Raw genomic sequence first — 24078 nt, 5'->3', positions numbered from 1 at the left:
GAACCTCAGAGTTACGAACACCAAAGTTATGAACCCACCAGTCAACCACACACCTCTTTGGAACCAGAAATTTGCAATCAGACAGCAGGAGAGACCAAAAACACACACACAAAACAGCAAAAACAGTACAGTACTTTGTTACGTGTAAACTACTAAAAAAATAAAGGGAAAGTTTAAAAAAAAGATTTGACAAGGTTAGGAAACTGTTTCTGTGCTTGTTTCATTTAAATTAAGATGGTTAAAAGCAACATTTTTCTTCTGCATAGTAAAGTCTCAAAGCTGTATTAAGTCAATGTTCAATTGTAAACTTTTGAAAGAACAACCATAACCTTTTGTTCAGAGTTACGAACAAGCACGATTCCTGAGGTGTTTGTAACTCTGAGGTTCTATTCTAATGGTTTTATCCACTCCTCTGCCTCCCATGAAGGTATCCTGGTACCCTTACAAAAGAAGAAAGACAGCTCTCTGAGACTTTATAGACTACAAGGCTCTGAACCAAATAACTATATGCAATAGTTACCCTTTACCATTAATCCCAAGCTCTTGGATAGGGTGACCAGATCACCCAGGTCAAATATAGGGACGCGGGGTGGGGGGCGTGGCGAGGGAGGGGCGTGGCAAAAAAAAGTGGCAGAGCAAAAACCCCTCCCCCTTCCTCCACAAGTGCTGGAGGGAGGCCCCGGAGACGCAGGGGGAGCGGGGTGCCGTGAGTGTCAGTCGGCCTGGCCCTGAGCAGGCAGGACTCGGGTGCGGTACCTGGAGGGAGAGTAGGGGGGCGGCCCGTGGGACCAGGCGGCGGCTATTCTCCCCCCCTGGGCAGTGGGACTCAGGAGCAGCCGCTGCTGCAGCTCCCACTGCCGCGGGGGGAGGAAGCGGCCGATGGCCAAGCTCGGCGGCTGCGGTTCTGGCGCCAGGGCCTGAACCCCCCAAGCCTGGGCCTGTTGCGGGGACCCAGCTGCGTGCACGCTGTGCCCAGGCTCTGGCCAGTCGCATCTGGGCTGGCTGCCCAGCTGGTGCAATCCCGCGGCGGCTCCGGAGTGGGGGCAGCAGGACCTAGGCCACCCGTACTGCTCGGGTCCTGCAGGGGAACGAACGGGGCTGGGCTGCCCCCCTACTCTCCCTACCACCCGACTGAGTCCTGCCTGAGCTCAGTGCCAGGCCGGACTCTCACTCACCCTGGCCCCACACTCCCCCTGCGTCTCTGGGTCCTCCCTCCAGCGCTTGTGGAGGGAGGAGGAATGGCGAGCCTGGGGAAGAGGCGGGGATTTGGGAGGAAGTCAATGGGGGAAGGAGGGGACGGAGTCAGGGCGGGAGGGGACGCGAGCACTTCCAGGCTCTGGAGCATTTGCTTGTTTGTCCAGTATCCTGACCTAACAACGGTTGGGACATGGGACAAACAAGCAAATATCGGGACAGTCCCGATAAAATCGGGACGTCTGGTCACCCTACTCTTGGATCAAGTACGGTCCCTGCGGGTGTTTATTTAAGTGGACTCAGAAGAACATATAATCTAGTTCAAATTGAGGCAGGAGACGAGTGGAAGATAGACTTTAGAACAAGGTATAGACACTTCAAGTATTTGGTAATGCCCTTTGGACTCACCAATGCTCCCATCACTTTTGAGCACCTGATCAACAAGATATTTTGAGATAGCCTAGACCAGTTTGTTGGCATATCTAGATGATATCTTACTCTATTCCAGTAGTCAAGCAAGCCACAACCATCGTGTCCATGAAGTTCTCACATGATTGCCCCAGCACGGGTTATATGAAAAACTGGAGAAGTGTGTATTTGAGCAATCATCCATCAAATTTGGCAGTTCATCGTGTCTGCAAACAGACTATGCATGGATTGCAGGTATCTGCAATGTAGGATTGGTTTGAACCCGGGAGCATCTGAGACATCGAGAGATTCATTGGGATTGCCAAAGGTCGCTGCCCCGATAACTGCAATCCTCCAAAACCCTGCAAGGTTTCACTGGCCCCCGGAGGCCTTTGAACTCCCAAAGACAGCTTTCACATCTTCCCCAGATCTGGTCCATCCTGATCCTCACCTACCCTTTGTCCTTGAGTATGACACTTCTGATGTAGCCATCAGGGCAGTATTGTCCCAAAAAACAGGGTCCCAGCATGGAATGCATCCATTTGCATATTTTTCATGACAACTCACCTCAATCGAACACATTTATGAAATAGCAGACAAGGAGTTACTCACCATCAAGCCTGGATTGGAGATTTGGCGACAATACCATGGGGGAGTCAAACACCTCATCCTAATCTTAACTAACCATAAGAATCTAGAATAGCTACAATCTGCCAAAGCTCTGAATCAGCAGCAGTTGATCTAGGAGTTTCACTTCCTAGATCTCTGGCCCCACGCATCCACCACCGGCCAATTGGAAGGGGTCAGCCAGGTGCTCAGACAACACCTATGCTGTTTCCTGAACCACTCCCAAAACAACTGAGTTGTGGTACTCCTGATCACTGAATTTGCATATAATGTGGAATACTCCTCTACCTGATCCAGCCCCTTTTTCCTCCAGCCATGGTTTTTATTCTTGTTTCTGTTGTCCACAGTGGTTTCTGCTGCCTCTGATCTGGTGCAGACCTTTCATTAAACCCAAAACAACCTAAATGAGCATCTGGAAGTGGCCGAAACAGCTTACAAATGCCATGCTAACAAACACGACCAGAAGCCACAACTATAAAGGCAGGCCAGAAAATATGACTGTCCACAAAACACCTACAGACCAGCTGACCTGCACACAAATTAGGTCATCAATAAGAAGGCCCTTTCACTATTACTCAGGAGATCATTTGAATTACAACTCCCTTGAAGCCTTTCCTTGACAATCCATTCCTCAGGCAGCATATGCCATCCCCACCCCTGGTTCAAGTTCAAGACCATGAGGAGTACCTTGTTCATCACATCCTGGACTTCCAAAGTCATAGAGGGACCCTGTACTATGTGATTGATTAGGAGGGATATCGGCCCCAAAACTCTCTTGGGAGCTAACTCATCATGTGCACACTCCTGAAAAAGTATGGGCCTTCCACAAGAATCATCCTGAGAAGCATGGCCCCAACGCATCCAGGGATCACCCTTGAAATGGGTGTTTGTGGGAATCAAGTTTCAAATCCAGGCTTGTGAGGCTGCCAAGCCTTATCCTCTGTCCCATCAAGCTGCAGGGGCTGACATGGCAACTGCTGCTAATACCCCACCCCAGATGCTATACCTGCTGACTCAGAAGGGTCAGATGACTTACAGCAGACTAGTGATTGGACATCACTGGATGTAAAGCTTCCTGTTCCTGTCCCATCCCTTGTCCAAGCAACTAGTTGCTAGGCCTATTGTTGTCCAGACCTTGAAACCTGCTTCCTTGCCTGGTTCCTGTTCCTCATCCCTGCTACCACACCTCATCCCTGTTCCTCATCCAGTTGCCAACTCTGGCTTTGACCCTTGGCGTGATTTCTGAGTCAGACTCTGGCTTGACCCATGGCTTGACCCCAACCCCAATGCTACTCCAGGCTCCAGCCACCAGACAACCCACATTACAGGCCCTGACACATCCAAAAATAAATATTTGGTTTTGGCTTCAGTGGTGCTTTGGAATTTATTCCAAGGCATTTAAACTCTACTCATTTTCTTCAGCTAGGGCAAAACAAACTTGAGAATACTTCCAGACATGACCAATACTCGGTAGAGTAAAAAAATAATAATAAAAAAACGGCAAACAGATAGACACTGATAGATACATAAATTTACAGAGATAAATCTTGCTGATGTCTGTGCAGAGGGAAAAGCCATAGATCTTCACACAAGCAGTAGTGTATTCATGTGGGCATCTAGATAGCATCCTGGCATGCTGGTGGGTCTGAGGCAAAATCTGAAAGTGAAGGCCCTCCCCCCCCCCGAATGCCAACGGTACAAAAACACTGATGAAAGGATGGAGTGGGGCACTGAAGAGCTGGCATGCCCCACACTAACCCCACAGCAGTGGCTCCAGTCCCACAGGGGCAGAGTCAGGCTCCCTGCTGTGTCAGGGCCGCAGTGCCACTCAGGTTCAGCCAGGCTGCCTGATTGAGGGGCAACTGGGCCAAACCCAGGGGCGGCTCCAGGCACCAGCGCAACAAGCGCGTGCCTGGGGCGGCAAGCTGCGGGGGGTGGCCTGCCGGTCGCTGTGAGGGCAGCAGTCAGGCAGACTTCGGCAGCGTTTTTGCAGCAGGTCCGCCAGTCCTGCGGCTTCGGCGGCAATTCAGTGGCAGGTACGCCGAAGGTGCGGGGCCGGCAGATCACCTGCAGAAACGCCGCCACAGGCTGCCTGACTGCCGTGCTTGGGGCGGCAAAAAAACATAGAGCCGCCCCTGGCCAAACCTGAGTAGCATTGTGACCCATGCACCAGGTCACAATGCCACTAGTTTGGGCGCTCTCTCAAATGGGAGGCCTGGGGCAAACGGCTCATTCCCTGCCTCTCAGGTGGCCCTGCTGCCATGGCACACACGAGTGGACTATCAGATACATCTTGATAATACGTTAGAACACGTCATCACCACACAGAACACACACAGAACATGGTTGGTCTGGCCTGCATGATCCAAAGCATTTAGAACCAGATTCCAAGGTGTGCACATGCAAAAGCTTGCATATACTTCTATGCCTGCCTCACCTGCAGGCACACAAATTCCAATGTGTGTGCCCAGTTCCTGATTTGCATATACCTGATTTGCATATCTTGATGCATGCACAAAACAGAGGTTGAACATGAGAACTAGAGTTTTCATGCATGGAATCTGGGTACATGTACTTTTGAAAATCTGGCTCTTTATATGTTTAAACCAGGATAAACCAAAAGAACTTCAGCTAAGTTAAGGTCTGATAGCAATAAAACAGTCATGCTAGAAAGGGAGAGCTATTTGAAATGGCTAAATTCAACAGAACACAAGTAAGGGTCACTCGCCTTTTTTAACATATGAAACTGAAGCAAAGCCAAATATTTAATACAAGTCTTTTTGTAGCTATTTTTTAAAAACAAAATCGGTATGGTTTTGAGTTCACTGAATTTTTGCAAAATTGGAGCATTGTCCCGACACTGCAGAAGGAAAGAGAAGACACCAGGAATGTCATTTAATTGGACCACAGCTTTATTAAGTAACATGAGCTATCCATCAATAAATCATCCAGCGCAGGTCACTCTTCCTTTGTAACCCATACTACCTGAGGAGGGCTGCCCTTAGCTACTACACACCCAACGTTAATCTGGTCTGAACAGCATAACTGGTACTCCACTGTCCTCCTCTTAGACAATATTAAGGGGATGGGGAAGAGAATGTTGTCTCTTTGCTGCACTGGACATTAGGAGCCCCAGTCCCATTCCCCAGTTTCTTTAGGAGACTCTTTTCCAAATTCACTTCCAATTCCAGCTTATCAGGGAACTGGGCTCCCTACTGAATGATTGCCTGCACTGTATACCTGCCAAGTAGTGACAACAGACAGTTTACAACCTATCCTTCCCACCAGGTCTCTTGGCTTCTGGGACGAAGATATATAAACACCATATCACCCAGGCCTCTCTAACTTGCAATAAGGGGAAAAAAATTCTTCCCAGCCCCTAAAAGACAGCTAACATCATGCCCACAGGAAAACCTAAAAATCTGGCCCTATTCTAATCACAAATCTTTTGCTGCCAGGTGCAGAATGCAGCCCTGGGGAGGGGAACAATTTATAAGCTTTCCCCTAAGGTGCATAGGAGCCAACTGGCTTACATTGCACCCTGCTGTCCAACCAATCAGCCAAGCAGTATCTCCCTCCTCAAGCCCTTGAGCAGGCTGAATGCCCACGAGGAGGGGAGTTAAAAAAAGAGGGGGGGAAATCCTTAAATGGGCTCGGAGTTTTCCTTCCCCTGATGGCTGAGACAAAGGCTCCCCATGTCTGAGGTTGGGAGTGAATGTTACAAAATATTGAAAAAAAAATCTAGTATTTGTCATTATCTAGATGTTTGGAAAAGTCTGAAAAAAACATTTCCACTCACAATTTCTACTAGAAAATTAATAATTTTCCCTCACCCTAAAGGTCTAGTAGAGGGAGGAAGCAGGGGGAGCTTGGAAATCCTGAGTTATATTCCCTCTTCTGCCTCTGACTGACTGACAATAATTTCCACTCACTGTGCACAGAATTTTACAGACACAATTAAATGATCACTTTACATCCATCATTTAAGCAATGCCTCGTATCACCCTGTGGAGTAAGTAAATATTATTACCCCCAATTCACAGTTTGGGGACCAGATTCTCTCCCTGTAGGCCTGTTCTTACGCACAAGTTGAAACTGGCTGTGTTTAGCCTGCTAAGTGTTCCCTCAATGGAACAGATGTCTCAGCTAGTGGAAAAATCAATTTACACGTAGATCTTCCACCAACCGCCCTCTCCACTCCATAGACAACATGTCAGGAGGAGTGGGATCAGAACGCAGCTGTGCCTGGCCAACTCTCAGATGGCACGTGGTCCCTTGGGGAATCACGGCCAGGAGGCACAAGTTAGAGTAACCTGTGGCTGTTTTAATTTATGCTGGGGCCAGACCTGGCAAAGATCAGTTCACAGAAACAGGGAACCATAACAAGCTCACTGATGACCCCCTCTCCTCCACTTGCTTGTGCTGAGTAAATCCTTGAACAGCACAGAATCTGTCCCTGGAAAGCTAAGGATAAGTTAAGTAACCTGCCCAAGTCCACAAAAATCAGTGCCAGAATCCAGACTCTCAGGCCCATGACAATTCCACTAAGTCACCGTACACCCAAAGCAAGTCACAACCTGTAACTTAGTTTCCCAGTCAGTAACATGGCAAAAATGCAGTTTTCCACAGGCAAAATTTGAAAATGCAGAAGGTTTGCATACAATATATGCCCAGCCACATGTAGGTGGTAGATATTATTACCTACAATTACCAGCAACTTTGAGCTACTTATTGCAATTCTTATTTAGAATTTTCTTCTAAACCTTTCATGACCCTCCCTCTTCAGCAAAAGCCTTTATGATGTTTTAGCTTTGATGATCAGGAAGTAAGAGTTCTGCTAAGATCAAGTGATGAGATGAAAGTCATACTTTGACTATTTTCCTGCTCAGTTCTTGCCTTTTGTGACAGGCCAAAAAGTGCATTATTTTTCCCTTTCACAAATCTTCCTATGTTAAAAAAAAAATCAGTGTGCTTGGTGAAAAGTAAGTTTTGAAACATATGTGGCACAATATTTTAAGAGCCTTGTATTGCAAGTATATCCAGGAATAATTCCCATTGAACTCAGTTGACTGAGAATTGGCAAAGTCAGCGAATGGACGTTGAAGAGCATGTAGCTTAATACTTGTTCTTATTTTGGGTAGGAAGTTACATTAGTTACCCAGAATTAATATTCAGAATTAAATTTCCCTAGAAGTCAGTGGGAGTTCTGTTTGAGCAAGGAGTAAAGAATCAGATGTTAACTTACCGATCATTATCATTGCATGAAGCATGTGCACTTAATAATTTATTTAATGTGTACTTATGTAATAGAACAAATAAACTGGCATCCTCCCCAGGCATACTGAAACTGAAAATAATATTAATTAATAATTAATTAGCATTCGTCAAACACTTTCAGCTCCTTGGATGGAGGTGTTACAGGGATATAAAATACTGTGCTATTCATTATTTTCAAAATCATTAGGTATGCATTGAATAGCAATGAGTTATAGTCGGAGGCATTTCATAAACATGCCAGGATAGCTAAAAGTACACTGAAAATAGAGATAGAGCAGACAAAAAACAATTTGATTTTGCAACTCTTGGCATTTTGAAATGCTTTACAAACCTTCAAAAAGAAAGATTGTCGGGCAAGTTAAATATTTTCCATCAATTTTAATTTCAGAACTGGCTCAAACGCTGACCCACAGTGTACAGTAACTATAAAGCACAACAGAGCTGCAGCTGTTCGTTTGCAAACGCCAACATTTTTTATTTTTCTTGTTTTAATTAGCAAGGTTTCCAGTACTAAATCTGTTTCAAAAATGAATTTCCTAAAACCATTTAAAAAATGAAATGTAAGGTTTTTAGTCAGCCTAGTGGCTTGGTGTCAGCACCACTTGATGCCGTTTCCGACACCCGTTTCGGACAGATCCTCAACTAGTGCAAAATGTCACAGCTTCACTGAATTCAATGTAGTGATGATAATTGACACCAGCTGAGGTTCTGCTTCCTGGTTTCCAGAATGGCCTGAGATCACAGTTGCCAACTTTCATGCGGTAAATAAGCACCCCGCCTTTCACAATAAGCCAAAAATCAAGCTAATTCCTTTTCAAAACAAGCCAATCCCTAAGAACCCCAACACTCTATGTGACTAGATCCCCCCGGTGTGCAGTCTGGGACTGTGGTGGGCCTGCTGTGCACCCCTGAGTCTTTCCCCCTCTTGCCCCTGCTTACCTAGGGTTACCATTCGTCCGGATTCCCCCGGACATGTCTGGATTTTTGAGCTAAAAATAGTGTCCGGGGGGAATTTGTAAATGTCCGGACTTCCCCGCCCCCCCATGCAGAGCGCGCACGGCTAACAGGGCAGCCGGCCGGATGGTGCCACTTACATGGGGCTCCGACAGCCGGAGAGACCCCTCCTCCTCTTCCCCTGCAGCAGAGCTCACTCCCTCCCTCCCTGCATTCCCTGGAGCTCCTCCCCCACTCCTCCTCCATTGCCAGCCAACGTGCCGGAACGAACGGCTCAGGTCCTTCCTGAGCAAGTTCACAGAGACATTAGGCGAAGGCCAACAACAAGGGGGCAAGGGGGTCGGAGAAGGGGCAGGGAGGTTTTGGATGGGGCAGTCAAGAGATGGGGGGGTCGGGAGTTGGGGGGGGGCTTTCTGGGGGAGGGTGTGGATAAGGTTTTGGGCAGTCAGGGTACAGGAGGGGGTAGGGTCCTGGGGGGCAGTTAGGGAGGGGGGTCTTAGGAAGGGGCAGTTAGGGGATAAGGAACAGGGAGGCTTAGGTAGGGGGTGGGGTTCTGGAGGGCAGTTAGGAGCAGGGGTCCCAGGAGGCAGCAGTCGGGGGACAAGGAGCGAGGGGGGGTTGGGAGTTCTGGGGGGGGGGCTGTCAGGGGGCAGGAGTGGGGAGAGGGATCGGAGCAGTCAATGGGACAGGGAGCAGAGGGGTTTAGATGGGTCGGGAGTTCTGAGGGGGCTGTCAGGGGGTGGGGAATGGTTGGATGGGGTGTGGGAGTCCTAGGGGTCTGTCTGGGGGTGGGGGTGTGGATAAGGGTTGGAGCAGTCAGGGTACAGGTAGAGGGTAGGGTCCTAGGGGGCCAGTTAGGATGGGGGGAGGGTCTCAGGAGGGGGCAGTCAGGGGACAAGAGGCAGGGAGGCTTAGGTAGGGGGTGGAGTCCTCTGGGGCAGTTAGGGGCAGGGGTCCCAGGAGGGGGCAGTCAGGGGACAAGGAGCGGGGGGGAGGGTTGGGAGTTCTGAGGGGGGCGGGAAGTGGGTGGGGCAGGGGCAGGGCTAGGGCAGGACGGGGGGGGGGCTCAGGCGGGGCTCCTCCCATCCTCTTTTTTGCTTGCTGAAATATGGTAACCCTAGCTTACCCCTTGCCCCCACTTGCCTCTGCTTGCTGGGAGCCAATCAAAAAAAAGAAGCAACATGATACAACAAGCAACAAGCTACAAGCCAAACAAGCTACAAGCCAAAAACTAGCCAACAAGCAACTCACAAGCCAATTAAGCCAAAAACAAGCCCAATTTCTGCATTTTTCTCGTGGGTTTGGCATGTCTGCCTGAGATCTCTTGCTCTCACACTAGCAGAGCCTGGGAATGCCAACGGGGGTGCATTGGGAGACTTATCTGCACTGAGTTCCTTTGGTTTAACTATGATCACAGAGAGAATAATGCCAGTGTTTGTTCTTACAGTGGGGATGGATGTATGGGGAAGGCAGGTAGTGATAATGCTGCCAAAAATATAGTATTTCAATTAGTGTCTTAAATTCCAACATTAAAAATAATGTTTGATTTATTTGATATGATCTCACTTTAGTTCTTGACATCACCTACTGCATTTAATGCTGTCACTGCAGAACACAGTGGGCCTGATTCTGACTTCACTTGCCTGTTTTTACAGTCATGTAATTCCAATTACTTTAATGGAGCTATTCTTGATTTAAACTGGTGTAAGTGAGCTCAGAACCAGATCCACAGGGGCTAATTCACCATTCACTCACTTACAGTTGGTTTGCTGTAGGATGCTGTATGGTAGGAGTGTACAGTAGCGGCACCAGGTAATAAAACGTGGCCTATAGGTGTAGGTTAATGGGGATTAGCCCCTAATGCTATCTTGCTCGAACAGTAGTGTTACACAGTACATGTACCAGATAACACTTAGAAATGCACTAATGTTGATTGAACATTATTGGAAAAACGTGACTTCTTGTCCTGTGGAATTGTGATATAGTAAAATATAGATGGTCCCGTTAGTGGAAAATCTTTCACACCAAGTACTTACAGAAGAGAAGTGCCACTGTATTAGGTATTTAGAAATTTGGTCACCCTTTTTAGTGAACTCAGAGGAGGAGGTCTCTCCAGCCAGCAAGCCAGAATCTTTAGCCAGGTTTATTGAATATTAACCTGATCCTGAATAAGTAATAATCTACGATGTAGTGCCCGGCTGAATTGCGTCCCCCTCAATGGAGCCGTCCGCCACGGGAACCGGGACAAGCGCTGCAGGAAGTGCTGGTACGTCACCGAAACCCTGCCCCACGTCCTATGCAGCTGCAAGCCCCACGCCAGAGCCTGGCAACTACGCCACAACGCCGTCCAGGACCGCCTAGTGAAGGCCATCGACCCACGCCTGGGAAAGGTCAGCATCAACCGCGCCGTCCCCGGCACTGACAGCCAGCTGCACCCAGACATCGTTGTCACGGACGAGGTTGGAAAAAAGATCATCCTGGTCGACGTAACGATTCCATTCGAGAACAGGACCCCGGCCTTCCGTGAAGCCCAAGCCCGCAAGCTTGAAATGTACGCCCCCCCGTGGCTGACACCCTGCGGGCAAAGGGCTACGAGGTGCACACCGACGCTCTGCTCATTGGGGCCGTGGGTGCCTGGGACCCATGTAACGAACGCGTGCTAAGGACCTGTGGGGTAGGCCGTCACTACACGCGGCTTATGAGACACCTGATGGTCTCGGACACTATCCGCTGGTCACGGGACATCTACACGGAGCACATCATCGGCCACCGACAATACCAGGAGTGAGCCGGGGAGACCTTGTCCACCGCAAGGGGGAAGGGTCCTATAAACCACCCCCCGCTGGGCCTTATCCCCTGAGCCCCGAACCCACCCAACCTAACTGAATCCCACCACATGAGGGTTGCCCCATCCCCATTACCCAGCCCGCTTACTTATACTCACGACCGTCTGTACTCCCTGTATGAGTGATTGACCCTCACCGCTTGTCAACTGTATCTTGATCCCGCCCACCGTGTACCCCCCCATTGGGGACATTGCAGTCTGTATGTATTATGTGTGCTGCCTAACCCCAAAATACTAACATCCCCCCATACTCTGTATGTTACCCCCAATGACCAACAACTGACGCTTCAAATTTTCTGTATCATTTATTTTTAAATATTTTCTAATAAAATTTTAAATCTGTTAACATTATTGTAACTTTGCCTTAATGAAAAGTTTTGAAAAATAAAACAAAAAAGAAATGCATTCATGAATAGTTTAGAGCTACTATACACTTACTATATTAAAAATACTTTACTTACAAAGATCACAATTTTAATTACCAAAGTTATATATCACTTAGCTGAAAATATCATTTTGTTTTAAACTTTCTATACCATCCCTTTAGACAAAAACATTACCATTTCAAGATTTCACCCCAATCTCTCTCCCCTGGTTGAAATTAATTGGTAAATGATCTGCATTAAGAAATTGGTATTTGCCTATATAATTCTGAAATGCCACAGTTCCCTTGACTTAGAATAGGAAATAAGAGGGGGGACCTGTGTAGCGGGACCTGTTCACAAATGTTGATTTTTAAATAGGAACCATGGTATACAAGATTTGGGCTCTAAAAAACAGAGAAATTAAACATTTTGGGGGCCTGCATTCCCCAGGAGACATCCCTGGTCTGTGCAGCTTTTCTGTTAGGTGGGATGAAGGGACCAGGCAAGAGTGAACAGACCAAAGGTTCTGAAGGTGGAGAAAACAGTTCTAAGTCAATTTACTCTGCATAATTCATCAAATATATATGTCTTAAACCTCATGTAGGAGCTACAGAAGGAATACAGATGCCATGGTTTAACATGGTGTATCTGAACAGCCCCTATATGTGGTAGAAATCGTCCTTTGGCCAGCCTCATGTATGCCAAAACATTTCATGCTACTCATGCCCAGAACATCGGTACTGCTGGTACAGAGGGGTTGCAGCTGTTGCTCCAACCTCAAGTGTCTGAGAGCCCTGTGCAGCTCACTAGCTCATGATTAGTGTGGTAGATATCATCTCCTCCACCTCTTCATACTCATCCACATAAACCCTGATTATTATTCATTATTATTATTTGTCTTACTCTGGTGCCTAAGCCCTACTCATGGACTAGGACCCTATTATAGCTGGTGCCGTGACAAACACCAAAACACAAAGGCAGTCCCTGCCCCCAAAGAGCTTACAATGTAAGCCCTGGTCTACACTATGAGTTTAGGTCAAATTTAGCAGCATTAGGTCAATTTAATCCTGCACCCGTCCACACAACCAAGCCTGCTTTGTCAACTAAAAGGGCGCTTAAAATCGATTTCTGTACTCCTCCCCGGCAAGGGGTTTAGCGCTAAAATCAACCTCGCTGGGTTGAATCTGGGGTAGTGTGGACGCAATTCGACGGTATTGGCCTCCGGGAGCTATCCCATAGTGCTCCATTGTGACCATTCTGGCGAGCACTCTCAGCTCAGATGCACTGGCCAGGTAGACAGGAAAAGCCCCGGGAACTTTTGAATTTCAACTTTTGTTTCCTGTTTGGCCAGCGTGGCGAGCTGATCAGCACAGGTGACCATGCAGAGCTCATCAGCACAGGTGACCATGGAGTCCCAGAATTGCAAAAGAGCTCCAGCATGGACCGATTGGGAGGTACTGTATCTGATCGCTGTTTGAGGAGAAGAATCTGTGCAGGCAGAACTCCGTTCCAAAAGATGAAATGCCAATATATATGCCAAAATCTCCAAGGGCATGATGTACAGAGGCTACAACAGGGACACACAGCAGTGCCGCATGAAAATTAAGGAGCTCAGGCAAGCCTATCAAAAAACAAAGGAGGCAAACGGTAGCTCTGGGTCAGAGCCCCATACATGCCGCTTCTATGATGAGCTGCATGCAATTCTAGGCGGGCCCCCTACCACTACCTCACACTGTCTGTGGACACCTGCACGGGGGGAGTCTCATGCAACGGGGATGAGGATTTTGTGGATGAGGAGGAGGAGGAGGAGGTTGAGGATAGTGCACAGCAGGCAAGCGGAGAATCCCTTCCCCCCGGCAGCCAGGAACTGTTCATCACCCTGGAGCCAATACCCTCCCAACCCTCCCAAGGCGGGCTCCCAGACCATGAAGCCGGAAAAGGCACCTCTGGTGAGTGTACCTTTGTAAATATAATACAGGGTTTAAAAGCAAGCGTGTTTAATTATTAATTTGCCCTGAAGACTTGGGATGCATTCGTGGCCAGTATAGCTACTGGAAAAGTCTGTTAACGTGTCTGGGGATGGAGCGGAAATCCTCCAGGGACATCTCCATGAAGCTCTCCTGGAGCTACTCTAAAAACCTTTGCAGAAGGTTTCTGGGGAGGGCAGCCTTATTCCGTCCTCCATGGTAGGACAAAAGCCAGTAGCAAGTAGTCTGGAATCGTTGCAGAACAAAGCATTGCAGTGAATGGGCCTGGGATTTGGTGGCATTCAAGCAACATCCGTTCTTTATCTCTCTGTGTTAGCCTCAGGAGAGTGATATCATTCATATCACCTGGTTGAAATACGGGAAATTTGTTTGAGAGGACATTCAGAGGTGCCCGTTCCTGATGGGCTGTTTGCCTTTGGCTGAAAAGAAATCATCCCTGCTGTTAGCCATGCAGTGTGGGGAGGCCTGTTCATGCTGAGCTGTTCGCGTTTGGCTGACAGGGATCTTCCCTGATACTAGCCACCCGGTGAGGGGGTGGGTAAAGCGATTATCCCAGAGAATTGGAGGGAAAGGGGTTGGGTTGTGCTGAACATTCACCCTAAAACCGCAGCCCCTCCTTTTAAATGGCCAACCCAACAGGCTTTGTTTGGTATGGGAAAGGAGGGCGCTGCTGTTTGAAACCATTCCCACATGTTATGAAGGTTGAAGAAGCCGAAACGCTTTGCCTTACCATGGCTGCCTGCAAGCCGAATTCTGTTGCCCAGCCGAGCATGTGTGATGTCTCACACCAGACTGGCAGGCACTCAATATAAGAGGCGACCTTGTACCAAAAGCACATGTGCTATGTAATGTAAATCGCTTGATTCAGTGTGAAATAGTCTTCCCTTTGCTCTCTAAAATGTATCTTTTTAAATACTACTCTCCCTTTTTTGCCTCCCGTAGCTGCAAATGTTTCTACGCTCCCCCTATCATCTCCGTCCCAGAGGCTAGCGCAGATTAGAAGGCGAAAATAACGCATTTGCGATGACATGTTCTCAGAGCTCATGCAGTTCTCCCGCACTGGAAGAGCTCAGTAGAATGCGTAGAGGCAAACAATGGCAGAGTCTAGGAAAGCGTTAAATGAATACGATGAGAGGAGGCAGGATGCAATGCTAAGGCTAATGGGGGAGCAAACTGACATGCTGAGGCATCTGGTGGAGCTGCAAGAAAGGCAGCAGGAGCACAGACTGCTGCTACAGCCCCTGTATAACCACCTGCCCTCCTCCCCAAGTTCCATATCCTCCTCACCCAGACGCCCAAGAATGCGGGGCGTGGGGAGGGGACACTACGGGCACCCAGCCACTCCACCCCAGAGGATTGCCCAAGCAATAGAAGGCTGGCATTCAATAAGTTTTGAACTGTAGTGTGGCCTTGTCCTTCCCTCCTCCCCTCATCCACCATCCCACCCGGTGCTTCCCTCCTCACCCACCCCTCCCGGGCTCCCTTGTGAGTTTTCCCCCTATTTGTGTGTTGAATTAATAAAGAATGCATGATTTTGAAACAATAATGTCTTTATTGCCTCTGAAAGCAGTGATCGAAGGGGGGAGGTCGGTTGGCTTTACAGGGAAGTAGAGTCAACCAAGTGGCTGGGTTTTCATCAAGGAGAAACAAACAGAACTGTCACACCATAGCCTGGCCAGTCATGACACTGGTTTTCAAAGCGTCTCTTATGTGCAGGGATCCCAGCTGTGCTCTTCTAATCACCCTGGTGTCTGGCTGTGCATAATCGGCTGCTAGGCAATTTGCCTCAACCTCCCACCCCACCATAAACGTCTCCCTCTTACTCTCACAGATATTGTGGAGTACACAGCAAGCAGCAATAACAATGGGAATATTGGTTTAGCTGAGGTCTAATCTAATCAGTAAAGCGCACCAGCAAGCTTTTAAACGTCCAAATGCACATTCTACCACCGTTCTCCACTTGCTCAGCCCATAGTTGAACTGCTCCTTACTACTGTCCAGGGTGCCTGTGTATGGCTTCATGAGTCATGGGAGCAAGGGGTAGGCTGGGGTCCCCAAGGATAACTATTGGCATTTCAACATCCCCAACGGTAATTTTCTGGTCTGGGAAGTAAGTTCCTTCCTGCAGCAGTTCAAACAGACCAGAGTTCCTGAAGATGCGAGCATCATGCACCTTTCCCAGCTATCCCATGTTGATGTCGATGAAACGTGCTTTCAGCACCATTGAAAAGTACCCCTTGTGGTTTACGTATTGGCTGCCAAGGTGGTCCGGTCCCAAGATTGGGATACGCCCCATCACAGTTAGGGAACCCCATTGCAGCAAAGCCATCCACTATGACCTGCATATTTCCCAGAGTCACTACCCTTGATAGTAGCAGCTCAGTGATTGCGTTTACTACTTGGATCACAGCAGCCCCCACAGTAGATTTACCCACTTCAAATTGATTCCCGACTGACCGGTAGCTGTCTAGCATTGCAAGATTCTAGAGGGCTATCGCCACTCGCGTCTCAACTGTGAGGGCTGCTCTCATCTTCGTACTCTTGTGCTTCAGGGCAGGGGAAAGCAAGTCACAACGTTCCATGAAACTAACCTTACGCATGCAAACGTTTCACAGCCACTGGGAATCATCCCAGACCTGCAACACTATGCGGTCCCACCAGTCTGTGCTTGTTTCCCTGACCCAGAATTGGCGTTCCACGGCAGGAACCTGCCCCATTGCCACCATGATGTCCAAATTGCCAGGGCTCATGCTTTGAGAGAAGTCTATGTCCATGTCCTCATCAGTATCGTGATTGCGCTGTCATTGCCTCCTTGCCTGCTTTTGCAAGTTCTGCAGATACTGCAGGATAATGCGTGAGGTGTTTACAATGCTCACAGCAGCAGCGGTGAGCTGAGCGGGCTCCACACTTGCTGTGGTATGCCGTCTGCAGGAGAGCAGGAGAGCAGAGTTGAAGCGGAAGCGGTGGATGATGATGGATGCCACGAGAATAGATATTTATATAGAATGACGAGAGGACCTGCGAGGTGGATTCATGGCACCAGGAGAGCGGTGGATGATGACAGTTAGCAGTCCTACCGCACCGTCTGCTGACAGCAGTATCCAGGACACAACAGCAGCGGTGACAGTGAGCTGAGCTGAGCGAGCTCCATGCTTGCTGTAGTATGGCGTCTGCACGGAAAAAAGGTGCAAAATGATTGTCTGTTGGTTTCACGGAGGGAGGGGTGACTGACAACATGTACCTAAATCCTCCCGCGACAATGATTTTGCCCCATTAGGCATTGGGAGCTTAACCCAGAATTCCAATGGGAGGCAAAGACTGCGGGAACTGTGGGATAGCTACCACAGTGCACCCCTCCGTAAGTTGATGCTAGCCACGGTAGTGAGGACGCACTCCGCCGACTTAATGTGCTTAGTGGGCACATACACAATTGACTGTATAAAATCGATTTGTAAAAATCGACTTCTATAAAATTGATCTAATTTCATAGTGTGGACATACCCTAAGATAAAAGATGACAAATGGGTATAGACCAATAGATGGGGGAGTATGAGTTAACAATGAGACAATACTGGTAAACCTGATAGGCAGTGATCTCAGTACACCAGCAGCCTAATAGTTGTCAAGATACTTGTAGGCATCATGGGAAAGGAGAGTTTTGATGGAGGATAATGAGGGAGCTTTATGGATGTTTATGGGGAGCTCTCCTCTTAGCTATGTGGATTGAGAAGAAACACCCACCTTTTTATGTGGTTAGAATGTATTTCACCCTTTATGTACTCTAGTAGCATTCAGTACTTATTTCCTGTGCATATGATTTTGAAATTCATGTCCTGCAAACCTTCATTCCAGTAACCCTTAAAGGCCTGATCTATAGACCACTGAAATAAAAGGGAGTCTTACAATTACTTCAGTCGGTTTTGGATCAGGCCTCACTTGTTCAAATATCTGTTGAAAATAGATGGGAAAGAGGGAGAAAAACAGAGGCAACAAATTAATTTAAAAATTGGACACAGATATTTGTGGAAAAATTTAAGCAGTATTCACCAGCTCTAATCAAATCCTGTGTCCACGTGTGGCTGCAGATGGAGGTTCTATGCAACCAAAGTAATGTAATCTGATATTTCATGCTATCAGCAAAGCCAACAAAATAAATCATAATACACTCTTCTCTGATACTAGTCATTATCCAAAATGTACAGTAAATAAATATGATTCCAGAGTTACTTGAGTTTTTTACACTAACATTTGTATAAAATCTAAAATAATATTTATGTTAATGTGTCGAGGAAACATTTTTACTATGTTTCATGCAGTAAAATAAATCAGATTAGGTAATGTAATTATATAGTGAAGTATTAGAATTCTAGAGAGCATCATATTTTTTTATAGGTAGAAGCATCTTATAGGGGGGTTTTGCCACACCATTAATTTATCAAAATGAAAGTGTTATCTATTTCAAACACTAGCTCATTTAAATTAAACTCATTAGCCTTAAAGCTTTAAGTTCCAGCAACTAACAGAAGTTACTAGATCGCAGGCCCTGGTTCTCATGGGAGACTTCAATCACCCTGATATCTCTTGGGAGAGCAATACAGCAGTGCACAGACAACCCAGTTGTCTGTTTTTGGAAAGTGTAGGGGACAATTTCCTGGTGCAAGTGCTGGAAGAACCAACTAGGAGCACAGCTCTTCTTGACCTGCTGCTCAAAAACAGGGAAGAATTAGTAGGGGAAGCAAAAGTGGATGGGAACCTGGAAGGCAAGGACCATGAGATAGTCGAGTTCAGGATCCTGACACAAAGAAGAAAGGAGATCAGCAGAATACGGACCCTGGACTTCAGAAAAGCAAACTTTGATTCCCTCAGGGAACTGATGGGCAGGATCCCCTGAGAGAATAACATGAGGGGGAAAGGAGTCCAGGAGAGCTGGCTGTATTTTAAAGAATCCTTATTGAGGTTGCAGGAACAAACCATTCCGATGTGTAGAAAGAATAGTAAATATGGCAGGTGACCAGCTGGGCTTAGCAGAGAAATCCTTGCTGATCTTAAACACAAAAAAGAAGCTTACAAGAAGTGGAAGACTGGACAAATGACCAGGGAGGAGTATAAAAATATTGCTTAGGCATGCAGGAGTGAAATCAGGAAGGCCAAATCACACTTGGAGTTGCTGCTAGCAAGGGATGTTAAGAGTAACAAGAAGGGTTTTTTCAGGTATGTTAGCAACAAGAAGAAAATCAAGGAAAGTGTGGGCCCCTTACTGAATGAGGGAGGCAACCTAGTGACAGAGGATGTGGAAAAAGCTAATGACCTCAGTGCTTTTTTTGCCTCTGTCTTCACGAACAAGGTCAGCTCCCAGACTATTGCAATGGGCAGCACAGCATGGGGAGGAGGTGACCAGCCCTCTGTGGAGAAAGAAGTGGGTCAGGACTATTTAGAAAAGCTGGACAGGCACAAGCTGCATCCGAGGGTGCTAAAGGAGTTGGTAAATGTGATTGCAGAGCCATTGGCCATTATCTTTGAAAACTCATGGCGATCCGGGGAGGTCCCAGCTGACTGGAAAAAGGCTAATGTAGTGCCCTTCTTTAAAAAAGGGAAGAAGGAGGATCCGGGGAACTACAGGCCAGTCAGTCTTACCTTAGGCTTCCTGGAAAAATAATGGAGCAGGTCCTCAAGGAATCAATTCTGAAGCACTTAGAGGAGAGGAAAGTAATCAGGAACAGTCAGCATGGATTCACCAAGGGCAAGTCATGCCTGACTAACCTAATTGCCTTCTATGACGAGATAACTGGCTCTGTGGATGAGGGGAAAGCAGTGGATGCGTTATTCCTTGACTTTAGCAAAGCTTTTGATACGGTCTCCCACGGTATTCTTGTCAGCAAGTTAAAGAAGTATGGGCTGGATGAATGGACTGTAAGGTGGATAGAAAGCTGGCTAGATTGTCAGGCTCAACAGGTAGTGATCAATGGCTCCATGTCTAGTTGGCAGCCAGTATCAAGGGGAGTGCCCCAAGGGTCGGTCCTGGGGCTGGTTTTGTTCAATATCTTCATTAATGATCTGGAGGATGGCGTGGACTGCACCCTCAGCAAGTTTGCGGATGACACTAAACTGGGAGGAGTGGTATATACGCTGCAGGGTAGGGATAGCATACAGAGGGACCTAGACAAATTAGAGGATTGGGCCAAAAGAAATCTGATGTGGTTTAACAAGGGCAAGTGCAGAGTCCTGCACTTAGGATGGAAGAATCCCAGGCTACAGACTAGGGACCAAATGGCTAGGCAGCAGTTCTGCAGAAAAGGACCTAGGAGTTACAGTGGACGAGAACCTGGATATGAGTCAATGGTGTGCCCTTGTTGCCAAGGCTAAAGGCATTTTGGGCTGTATAAGATCGAGGGACGTGATCATTCCCCTCTATTCGACATTGGTGAGGCCTCATCTGGAGTACTGTGTCCAGTTTTGGGCCCCACACTACAAGAAGGATGTGAAAAAATTGGAAAGAGTCCAGTAGAGGGCAACAAAAATGAATCGGAGGCTGGAGCACATGACTTATGAGGAGAGGCTGAGGGAACTGGGATTGTTTAGTCTGCAGAAGAGAAGAATGAGGCGGGATTTGATAGGTGCTTTCAACTAACTGAAAGGGGGTTCCAAAGAGGATGGATTTAGACTATTCTCAGTGGTGGAAGATGACAGAACAAGGAGTAATGGTCTCAACTTGCAGTGGGGGAGGTTTAGGTTGGATATTAGGAAAAACTTTTTCACTAGGAGGGTGATGAAGCACTGGAATGGGTTACCTAGGGAGGTGGTGGAATCTCCTTCCTTAGAGGTTTTTAAGGTCAGGCTTGACAAAGCCCTGGCTGGGATGATTTAGTTGGGGATTGGTCCTGCTTTGAGCAGGGGGTTGGACTAGATGACCTCCTGAGGTCCCTTCCAACCCTGATATTCTATGATTCTATGATTCTAAGTTTCAAATGCCATTGCCTATCTGTAACATAGATGAAGGAAAGCAGTCTAAGAAAATTCATGGTCTTGCTTGTAAAAAGTTTCTTCAATCAACATTTATCATATGCAAGGTAGTGCAGGATTCACATGAGTTCTAGTCATAGAATTCTACCTCTTGGTCAACTTTCACAATCAAAAGTTAATTGCCTAACTCTAGTAGAAAGCGATTTGAAAAACAACCCTTATATAAATGTAACCCACAAGCCGAGGGTTACATAAAGAAAAGGGAAATGATATTTCAGGCTTACTTTATGTGAGATAGGTAATCTTCTTCCCCTGGAGGAGGGGAGGGGGAAGGTACAGTTGGTCCAGGAAATAGCAGAATCAAGATTTTCAAAATTAAGGGAAAATTTTCAAAGCACCTTAGTGACTTAGGAGACTAAGTCACATTTTGAAAACTGACTTGGGCATGTCCTGAAAATGTTACCCTAGGAGGCTAAAGATAGGCTTTTAATATATATTTCCTGATTCCTGATTTTCAGAAGAGTGAGCATCCAACTTCCATTGAACTTAATGGTAACTGTTGGAAATTCAGCCCTTTTGAAAACCAAGGTGGTGTCTATATATGGACTTAATACTGAGATTTTCAAAAGTTATTTAGGGTACTTCAGTTTTGCGGTGTCAAAACTCAGACACATAAAAGAGCCTGATATTCAAAAAATGCTGAGCAACCATCCTCTGAAAATCAGGCCCCTGTAAACTGTCTCAAGCTAGGCACCCAAAAATTGAAGTACCCCAAATCTCTAGTTACTTTTGGAAATCTTGGCCTAGGATTCTAACTTTTGGCTCATAATTTTAAAAATCTTGACCCAACTGGCTGACCTAGTGGAAATTCCAGGCTATCTTACATGTACCAGTAGGTGAGAAGATTTGGGACATCACAGGGTGTGTACATAGCTTGGTCCCTCAGCCTCCATCAGACACCAGGATCTGCAGGAAATGGAAGCCCTAGAGATGAAGGAAGTAGAAGACATTCTCATGGATTCCTCTGTAAGCTATATTTCCTCATTCCCTGTAATAACACAGCTCCTTCAGGAGGTACTATACTCCCATTGTAATAGCAGCTGTCAGGAGGACCCATCAGGAATTAATAATGTTTCAGACGTGCCCACACGTTCTCCAGCCACTCTCAAGTGGCTCTACACCATTCAGTAATTCCGCTACACTGGAGGAATCCTCCCTGTGAACAAATACATTGGCTTTAAAGCAGCTTTGTGGTGGCAATGGGATAAAGCCTTTACTGCATGGCCAAGTACCTGGTCAGGCTTCCTACTCCAGGCTCCCTCATCCTACCTTTGACATCTACAGGGAAGGCATGCCGCCACCATCTCGGGCACAATGCCCAGTCCTCTTGGTAGACTGCTTTCCAAACAGGAAATGTGAGGGCCCAGCAATTAAAGATCACCTAACCCTAAAAAGATCTCGAGTAAGTGTGGAGGCAAGACCACATGAGGTACTATGGGGAACCTGTGCTGTCAGCTCATTGGAGACAGCCACTGGTTGTGGGAGATGAATTTTGTGAGTATCTTTGCTATGTGAGCACCCTGAATGAACTCTTGTGTTGCTTAAACTGAGAATGCAACAACACTATAATAAGAGAACATGTTGGCTGTAGATGATAATATATTATGAAACAGCCTCAAATTAAAGAAGTGTTTTAATTAATTATATTTTATTAATTGTTTCAGTAATATAGGAATAAAACACAATAATTGACAAGTAGGCCTTGGCTTGCAAAGAGAGAAGGCTTAACAAATTGGAGTAGATGTGATACAAAGAGGAGTACTGTTCATCACTCTAGAAGTTCCTGGAAAAGTTTTCAAAAGTTTTACAGCAGGTCCCAATGCAGGGCTTTTTGTAGTGAAATCGGTGGAATGGCAGCCTAAGTCAGATATCTGTCTGTGGTAGGAGGTGTACTGTTGGTATTCTATGTTCAGCAGCAGTCAAGCTTTTAAACAACCTTCTCACCAATGACAAGCTAATAGTCTGTGAGACATTTCTAGACATAAGCTGTCCTGTTACTGCCTCTCTAGAAAAAGAGGTGTGAGTATGTTCAGCCAGTCGGTAAATCCAGCTGGTGGATGATCCTTCTGAGATACTTTATAATATTATAAATCCAAACTCTGCATATTGAAAGATTGTGGTTTTTATTTTAAGGTTCTGGTAACATATAAAAACTCTTTGAGTTTTGCTTTGTCTTCTGAAACCTTGACAAAAATGTACCTCAATAATGCATAGTTGGCTCTGTTTCATTTTATAGAGGAACAGAAGAAGGGAACTTCCATCCATTATGGACACAAATCATCTGTCATTTAAACCAACTGTAACTCCAGCAACAGCAGCAGAGTTATACCAGATTTGCCCCTCGATCAATGAAATGAGAATTGGGTTCTATGTATGCTGTTGGAGATTCAGATATGCAAAGGTATAAATTGGTTTATAGAGGAAGGGGTTATTGAAACAGTTAGTTGAATCATTGTTTGAATTTACTCTACTATGGATAAATTCCCTCAAGGGCACAGAGGCTGCAGAAGGCCTCCAGCTGAATGCAGCTACGGAGGTTCGACTGTGAGTGGGGCAGGCTGCAAAGTGGACACTAGGGTGCTGTGTGCTTCCTGGGCATGGCAGAGTTGGACTCCATCCCAGTACCATATAAGGCATCCCTGAGGCAAGCTTTAGAGCCATTCTGAATAAGATGTGAGGATATGACCACTTAGTCGGCAATCATATGAATCCAGCAGTATAGGCAGGGCCATTGGCAATAGCCAAGCTGGGACAGTAGCCATGAAGGTATTAAAGAATTGCCCTACATCATGCTCTGGTTTTGGAGTGGGGATCCCATTTCCCCTCAAGTTCCACACCATCTCCCACACAAAGCAACTTCACTCAGACTCTGCAGGGAGGAGAGAGAACTTCACCCCAATGCATAAAGGCATCTCACTGTACTAATTCATGTTAATTGCACATTGGTATAAGATACTGGTGTTGTTTGCCCTCAGCTGTCACTGAAGTCAACCGAATTTGAGGATGGCTCTGCAATTCACAGGATTGGGTCTTTAATTAGTCTTTTAACACAAAGAATGCAATCTCTGACGTTCAGAATATGTTCTGGCAAATCTCCTCATCAGCTTCTTTCTGTTCAGTTCTCCGTCAAAACTAGTTTTATTTTTGAAAAGTTTAATTTAAGATAAATTATCAGATAAATGGAAAGCATGAGATTCTGGATAATTTATGCTTATTCATAGTCTAAGATCAATAATATCTTCTGAGGTAGTAGTGGGCTATGCTCAATTTAAAAAAAAGACAAATGTTCATTTGTTACCTATGACATTTATTGTATGGGGGGGGGAGTTTAGGGGGCCAACTGTGGTTGAACCAAATAGTAAAAATAGTACTTACGACAGTGATGACAAATTTCAGATGA

General features: G+C 46.5%; 1 protein-coding gene across 3 annotated transcripts in view; it reads right to left on the bottom strand.

Annotated features, from left to right (window-relative positions):
- Positions 1-24078, bottom strand: part of TMEM117 (transmembrane protein 117) — a 345104-nt gene that overhangs the window by 65688 nt on the left and 255338 nt on the right. The window lies entirely within an intron of this gene.

Source organism: Trachemys scripta, chromosome 1 (genome assembly GCF_013100865.1).
Source record: "Trachemys scripta elegans isolate TJP31775 chromosome 1, CAS_Tse_1.0, whole genome shotgun sequence".
Classification (NCBI taxonomy): Eukaryota; Metazoa; Chordata; order Testudines; family Emydidae; genus Trachemys; species Trachemys scripta.
The sequence above is the reverse complement of the archived record's forward strand: the minus strand, read 5'-3'. Positions and strand labels throughout refer to the sequence as shown.